The sequence below is a fragment of the Brassica oleracea genome, chromosome C3 (assembly GCF_000695525.1).
Source record: "Brassica oleracea var. oleracea cultivar TO1000 chromosome C3, BOL, whole genome shotgun sequence".
Lineage (NCBI taxonomy): Eukaryota > Viridiplantae > Streptophyta > Magnoliopsida > Brassicales > Brassicaceae > Brassica > Brassica oleracea.
This window is the reverse complement of record NC_027750.1, coordinates 50569989-50578126: the sequence shown is the minus strand read 5'-3', so window position 1 is coordinate 50578126 and position 8138 is coordinate 50569989. Positions and strand designations below refer to the sequence as shown.

General features: G+C 35.3%; 1 long non-coding RNA gene across 1 annotated transcript; it reads left to right on the top strand.

The window, feature by feature from the left end:
• The first annotated feature begins 1079 nt into the window (after positions 1-1079).
• LOC106332615 lies at positions 1080-2101 on the top strand. The gene is made up of 2 exons (XR_001268131.1): positions 1080-1575; positions 1672-2101. It is a non-coding gene; the product is annotated as an uncharacterized LOC106332615 (long non-coding RNA).
• The last annotated feature ends 6037 nt before the right edge of the window (positions 2102-8138 follow it).

The window sequence follows — 8138 nt, the reverse complement described above, 5'->3', positions numbered from 1 at the left end:
GTGTAATTGTCAATCTAAAAGGTTCTAGCAATTAACTCACATCAGGAAGATTAAAAAAATTCAAACAAGCTTAAACAGGGTGAAACAAGACGAGATTTAAGCTTTGAAAATAGATTAGGGTTTTAGATTTTATTCTGCAAAGACATACGGCTAGATGTAGCTGTATGTATGCGGCTGAGGGTTTAAATCCTTTTTGGTTTTGTTTTGAGTTTTCTGAAGATACCTGAACCTTTTGTGATGAGTTGAACGGTCTGTAAGGAGAGAGAGCTGCTGCTAGTTGCTGACAGAGAGAAAAGGAGGCGACTGGAAGAGCTTTAGAAGTCGCCGGAAAATAGCAAGAGATTGTTTGGTTTCTGATTTATGGGTGGTGGATTTTTGGAAGGGTTTAGAGACAAGGTCGTGCTGATAACGTGTTGTGAATGAAGAGGGGAACTTGTGTGTATTATTAGGTCGACCAACTGGTCTTTATATACATATGGTAATGACGGTCTAAGTACTGGATCCACATGAGATCGTACTTATCCTTAACTAGATAATGACTAGCAATACGTAAGATAAACACCAACTATAATGTAGATAAACACAAGAGTAGATAGACGCCAGTATGATCCTGCGGATGGGCTTGGCCTGTCTTGCTACACGGGCTGATAAATGGGTCGATCACTAAATGGTTTATAACAATACTCTTTTAGTTGAATTTATATTGACAACGGTATCCAACTTTTTCTTTTAAACTATTTTATGCAAATGTCGTATAGTTTATTTAGGGGTTTATGACAGTTTAATTTCATAAATATTAAACTTTACTTTAAGACTAATCATATTCTCTTTTCAGATTTTCATTTTGTTTGGACATTCTTTTTCCAAAATAGAACACCAATCAATTATTGTTTGTAACTTCTAGATATTATAAGCAATTTATATGATGACAGGTGCACCGATCTACCTTTTCCTAATAAAATAGCATGTGTATACAAACATAACCTGCATATTTGCAAGGATGGATTTTTGGCTTTTGGAGTGACGTGTTTTTTTTAATGGCGTTACTATCCCTATCATACTATATCGAAGCCTAATATGTAATATTTGCCAAAACCTTATATTCTCTTTAATGATTACGCGTGATGAGAAAGACGACGCTTTATCACTACAATCGATAAACTCTAATGGAAGAAATATCTATCTCATCTCTATCAATCCTTTTGGTTTCTCCGTAGCACGTTTCCATTTTCTCACAATCTCTTCGAGTTCTCACCTCCTTGATATTTCTGCAACCGACGTTCGACGGGTCCTCTAATCGGTCGGAAAAGGAAGATGATAGGTTCATATATATTTGACCCCAACACACAGATGGATTCAATTTTTTCTCGCCATGGTTCATCTCCAAATGGTGATTTCGGTTCTGAATTCTACATCAGGAACTTCTCCGACCATTTGCTTCGCATCGAAATCATAGGTGGACCGTCAGATTCTAAGTCTGATGGTAAAGGTTGAACGAGAATTCTCATTCGCTAGACATGACTCTCTCTCACCGACTCCGTATCCCAGATCCGTAATAATCTCGCCTACATCAAGGTTGGCTTCAAAATTGTTTGCTTTTAGTTTCAACTCAAAGCTTTATTGCATGTGTGTATATGGTCTGCTCAAAGTTTATGTCTTTTGTTGCTTTAGATCGAAAGGGTCTATAACGGGAGGGTCCAAAGGCTTGTGAAGTTCCAGTTTCCAGCAAAGATCTCTATAAATACTGCAGAGAGGGCCAGACCAGTTTCAGCGAAGGTATGTGTTTATTTACTTATCTATGTGGCCGGATACGTGTTATAGTGACCGGTTAAGATAAACATTATACGGCCAAGCAATATTAATAAGTTCATGTACGTTCTGTTTCATGTCTATTATTGTACTGGTGGCATTTTAGTTTTCAGCAAAGATCTTACAGATACTTCGAAGAGGACCAGGCCGAAATTTATATCAATAACAAGTTTTAGTTTAGCCGTTTTTATCTAAAGATATTCGTCTCAGGTGCTATCGGTTGTAAAGCATAAATTTGCAATTAATTAACTATGCTTACAGTGTTATATCCGGCTAAAAATCTTTTTAATCATATGTGTTGAGATTTGGTAAAGTTAATTTTGTGTTTAGCCGTACACAAATTTTATCATATGTGTTGTGGTTGGTTATAGAGTTAATTTTATGTTTAACCGACCATGTATCCATGCTAATTTATGGAAAATATAAATGAGTCACATTATAACCATGCTAACTTATATATCAACCATATAATTTGTACTTACGCCAACCCTACCCAAACTAAAAGCAAAGAAGATGAATACGTAAACATATATCTGTTAGCCGGCTAAACTAATTAATGTTAATGAATGTTAGCCGGCTAAAATAACTAATTAATGTTAATGAATATTAGCCAGCTAAACAAACAAATACATAAACTTTAATAACTCATGTTAGATGGCTAATTATTATATTATCTTTGCGGAGTTTTGCTAGTTAGTTATCGGCACTAGTCTTCTTGTTGCGCCGTCGCTGTGAAGATCCTGGTGTCGACGAGCTTGTTTTGGGGATGTCGGTTCTTCGGGACATCTCCCTCTTAGATGTTGAAGCTCTTATTGGCCGGTATATTTTAGGGTTTGTGTGCGGTGTTGTAGTATGCGTGTGACGGTGAGGCAGCAGCTGAACTTGGTGGAAAAAGTTTGAGAGTCGAGTCTCTTGTAGATTCCAGCGGTCGAGGCCGCAAAGCAACTACGGGGATGGCTCTTTTGGTGAAGACTAATCGTGGATGGATCGATGTACGGTTTCGAACACACCGGCTGCCGTGAATTTGCGAGGCCATCGGATCCAATACCCCTTCGTGTTCGTCGGGGCTGGGCCAATAACTCATATGTCTTCTTTCCCTCGCTACAATCTCCTCTCTTTATATCTTGGTCTAGATTTTGTTGTGTTTATGCTTGTTCGTTCTTGCTGAATCCGTTCGTTTAGGATTCCGACGTTTTTCCGATACCGTATATTTTCTCCGACGTCCCTTTATCAGGGAAAAATTAATATAATTTTGTTACAATTAAAAAAGAAAGAGGGAGAGAGAAGTATACAAATGATAGAGTTAGCCGTGTCTTTTTGCATCTACTGTTATTGGGCTCCACATTTTTTTCAATTTTCTTGCAAATTTCATTATTATTGTATATTTTCTATGCAAATCGCTCTAAAATATAGGTAGATAATCAATACTATGATTAAAATGTGTTGACGTGATCAAAATTTTGTCTGATTAAGTGATTAGCGATTATTAGTAAGAAAAAGGTGTGATTAGTGAAGATTAGATGCTTTGCGCGTGGAAAGAGGTAAATGTTCGATGTACCAAATATGTGTTTCCCTTTTTCCCTTTTCGAGGGACAGTGCTTTTTCTGGTTATTCTCCTTTCGTTTATCCAGTAAGGTGAGTTGGGTTCTATCCCTTCGTAAAAATCAATGGAACACGAGAAGAAAAGTATATGAACTTGTAATTGTAACTACAATTTTTACTAACATTTAGAATCAATTCTTAGATATCACCTAAGAATATCAGTCATTTAAGTTCAGAATAAAGAGATGTATGATCCTCTTTTTGCAGAGATGCAGTAAATATGTAACCAAGGCCGGTTCTGATATTTTAAAAGCTATAAACGGTTCAAGAAGGATTTCCATAATTTGGGATCCTCACTTTTCTCTTACAAATTTGAAAACCTATTAATATATAATTTTTGAAAAAAAATTGTTGACTTGAAGAGAATGTTTCATTTGGCTTGGTCCAGTACCAACTATCTATGTAACATAAGCAAATGAGAGTGCTAGTTTCCTGTCTTGTAGGTCTATAGACTTTTTATACAAAATAAAGATAAAAATGAATGACAAGAAAACTTTGGTTCACACCCTTGAATTCTATATAAGTTTTCAAAGATCTCGAAATTGTTAAAGGTATTTTAGTGTAATGGTTAAGGTTATGTAGGTGAGTTATATGATACTACAATGTAAACAAGTAAATGTTTCTATAAAGTTATGAAGATTTCAAGTTGTTAACATTTTCAAAACTAAGCAGTTGATACAATTTGATATTCCTGAGTCGGAAATTCCGCAATCTTAAAACGTTTTTATTTATTTATTTAACTAGCTAGAGTTTTGTGCTCACATACATGCTTGCCTCCATTACAACGATATATTACTTGTAGAAAACTATTAATTTATTATTGCCAATGTAAAGTAACAAACACAAAGGGCCTGAATCTCTTTTGATTTTCTGAAGATATTGCTGTAAATACCATAGTAACCATACATTGGATCTAGTCTAGTACTCGGGCATGTTGTAATTTTATCTGTTACATTTACGATCTGTTAGGGTTTTTTTTTGGCTACCAACTCTACTATAACATGTGGATAGATAACGCTTTGTCTGGAACTATCACATAACGTCAGTCTAGAAAATCTTATGATAGGTGTTTGAGATGTAATCGGTCTAGAACCGCGATGTTACAAAACTTGTACTACCAGTACCACGTTATCACACCTTGATCTTGTAGTTTCTTACTTCAATAAACATACATCTTATAATTAACTCTTTGCGATGTATGCGGTCTAAAAACGCATTATCGTCAATTTTTAACCGTTAACTATGTCTTGCTTTATAGTAAAACTGTATTGTAATGTTACCAAGATCTTTGATGTCACCAATTAATTTGAAAAGAAAGGGAGGATACAATAAAGTAAAAAAAAAAGGGAAAGAGAAGCAAGGAGGAAAGCTGTGTGCACACATGTGACACTTCTTTGCTATGCCTTGAAGAATCAGACAACGCTTGTGGAACGTAGAGACTTTGATCCTAATACTACTCCTTAATGTATGCCCATCCTATTATTATTTCACAACGCATATTAACTAATGCTAAAAATTATTTCCTTGAAATGCTATATTATAAATAATATATATGTGTGCCGGTGATTTGCTTTCCCTCCATATTACAACAAATTTTAATATGCCACATCCAGGGGAGAATATGCATTTTATCAAAATGTAAAGACTAAAATAACGAAATTTTTAAGCAAAAACATAAAAATTTCAAAAAGCACAATACTCAATAAATTGGATTAAAAAACCTGACTATCATATTTTTTACATACAAGAAATTCTAACAAGTTCTAATAATACTCTAACCAAAATCAAAAGGTAAAATAGCACAAGTAATAAAAACTTATGATCAAAAGCAGGGAAAAAGTCAAATTTAATGCAAAGTTAACCTCCCGGTAAATTGGATTTTCGAAGGAATTAATATTCACTTGGAAACTTTTACGACTACCAGTTCAAAAAAAAAACTTTTAGGACTAGCTCGAATCCAATATTGTTAATCCAAACACCTCTGACGATGCTTGTCTGAAAGTTGCAACTGTATTCATATTTAGATATCTAAACCCTAATCTGATTAATTCTAGCGCCGCACCGAGCTTCAAACATCTATAATAATAAAGTAGACTATAGTCACTCTCATGCTACCACCGCAGCGAAAGGGCTTCCATTTTGTGACACGTGTCAACCATTTCTTTAATCATTTGATTTTTGTATCGCAAATATTGAGTGAGCCAGGTGTTAGAATCTGAAAAAATCATTGGGCTCTTATCCTCATTTGAATAAAATCCCAGATGTTAATAGGGTTTCTTCCTTTTTGTTGTTGGAGATAGAAAGCAGAACAACCGTTCCCTTTCATATTTGGATCCTAAGGACGACATCAGTGTAACAGATGTAGTAAAACATTATTTCAAGCATTTACGTGCTTTCCACCATTCCTCACACCCTCGCATTTAGTCGTCATCATCAACCTCCATATCTCTCAACCATCAAAACTTCTCAGAACTTCACCTCCCCCTATGAAATCTAAATGCTTCACCTCCAACCAAACTCAGCATATATACTCCCATGAACACAAGCCTCCTCTACTTCCAATCATCTTTAATAACCCAATGCATATATGCTTTACTGGATACAAAACATAAATATCCAAGCTCCACCGCCCCAGCGAGCTCGAGCAACACAACCCCGGTGAAATTCACCACCGTCTTCCATGGATACGATTCCCGAAAAATTCTAATACCAAAGTTCCGGTGAAGTCCAACACCGATGCCGAAATCACTCTCTTTATCGCCTCTGTTGCCATCGTATACATATTCTACTGTCCTCACCGATGGAGCTCCACCTTCTCTTCTCTCAAAGTTTGGTCAACTCTTCGGTGTATATGATAGCCACGAAGGCGTTCAGGTATGTTGTATTTTGTAATGTTTCAGTGATATGAGTAATAGCGAGTTTAAAGGCCAACATTTCGAAACGAACATGAAGGTGGTACTTTGGCGTTTTCTAGTGGTCCTTCAAGACAACTCCGAGAGGATCAAACAATGGCCCAAAAATTGAATTGAAACCACTTGAAGTACTCGACAATCTCTCTAATACCATTTATCTTATTGACTGTTTATTTGTCACTATTGTCTGAAATCTTTTAATGGTTTTTGCAGCTCCTGGAACAGAGAAATTACTGTAACGGAAGGTATTATAAACTCAAACGACATCTAAGAAGCCAAGTCTAACAAAGGCAATCAAGTGATCAGCATTGTCTTACCCGCATATTCCGTTCTTAACAAGCTTCTACGCTCTATCAGATCCAATTCCACCGGTTTGTTACTCGGTCCGTTGCAATATGGTTACGAGAACCGTATCTGTAGAGCTACTCTGAATCATAAATGTTGTATGTTTTATGTAGATGACAGTGTAACGGAGATAACTACAAAGAACCGCCTAAAAGACCGTCTTTCATTGGTTTCTGAATCTGTTTCTGACCATTAAATACCAGACTGAATTGGCAAACCTATCTGAAGAAGAAGAGGATCCTAGAAAGTTGGTATTGCTATTTGGAGACTGAGAGATACTTGAAAGCTCTAAATCTCTTCCTTTGAAGGTACTAACAACATCTGAGCTTCACGCCTTTGCTCGCAGGTAAGATTTAAACTTAAAACTTCACATGTAAATGAATGTCGTCTCACATTAATCTGTGTTTGGTTTTGGTTTTGGTTTCAAAGGCTTCAAGGATTGATCAAACAGTATCAGGATATCCAATATCATAAGACATCTTAACCACTGGGAACCTTATCAAAAGTTTGAAGTTATGTTTGGTTGTCGTAGGTTCTATGTGTATATGATATGGGTTCTTCTCAAATTGGGATTTTTTGCAATTTGCTATGTAATATACGATGGAAACAAAACAAGATATTATTTAAATATATTATATATATAAACTAGGGGTTGACGGGCGGGTGAGTTTACAATAAAATTATTTGATATTTAAATATATTTAAATTTTATAAAATATTTGAAAATTTCTTTAAATTGAACATAATAAAATTAATTTGTTTTCGAGGATCATATTGTAAATTTTATTAAATTTTGTTGGTTTGGACTGAAAGAACTACTAACGCTTATTTTTATAGAGAACATAAAATTTAAAATAAAAAGATAAAAAGTGGTTCATATTTTTTTTATTTCACTTTGATATAGTTGAAGAAATCGTAGGTAAGACTAACTAATACCTTTTTCTAAGAGTTTCACATTTTTATAGCTTGAATTCTCTTCCTTGTAATTTTCAAAAGAAGAAGATGTGGTTCAATTTTATTTATTATGAAAGCTGAAAGAAAGTCGAGAGCAATCCATATTGTGCTAAAATTATGAAACACGAATTTGGTCATTTGTTTGTGGATCATTACATCCATTAGCAGGAATATATATATGTTTGAGAAAAAAGAGATGGTCAAATAATAGTAATAACGAAGCACTACAAGAAAACATTGGTATTCTGACGGACATTCCGACGGAAAATGAAATCCTCGGAATATCCCGAGGAATTTCCGAGAAAATTCCGAGGAAACACAAAATTTGGTTTCCTCGGAATTTTCTCGGAATATACCGACGGAATTCCGAGGAAATACTAATCCGTCAGAATATTCTTATGGAATACCGAGGAAAAACGTATTCCTCAGAAAAAACCGATGAATTCCGAGGATATATTATAGCCGTTAGAGAGCCGTTGGGGGATTTTTAAAATTCCGAGGAAATTCCGACGAACT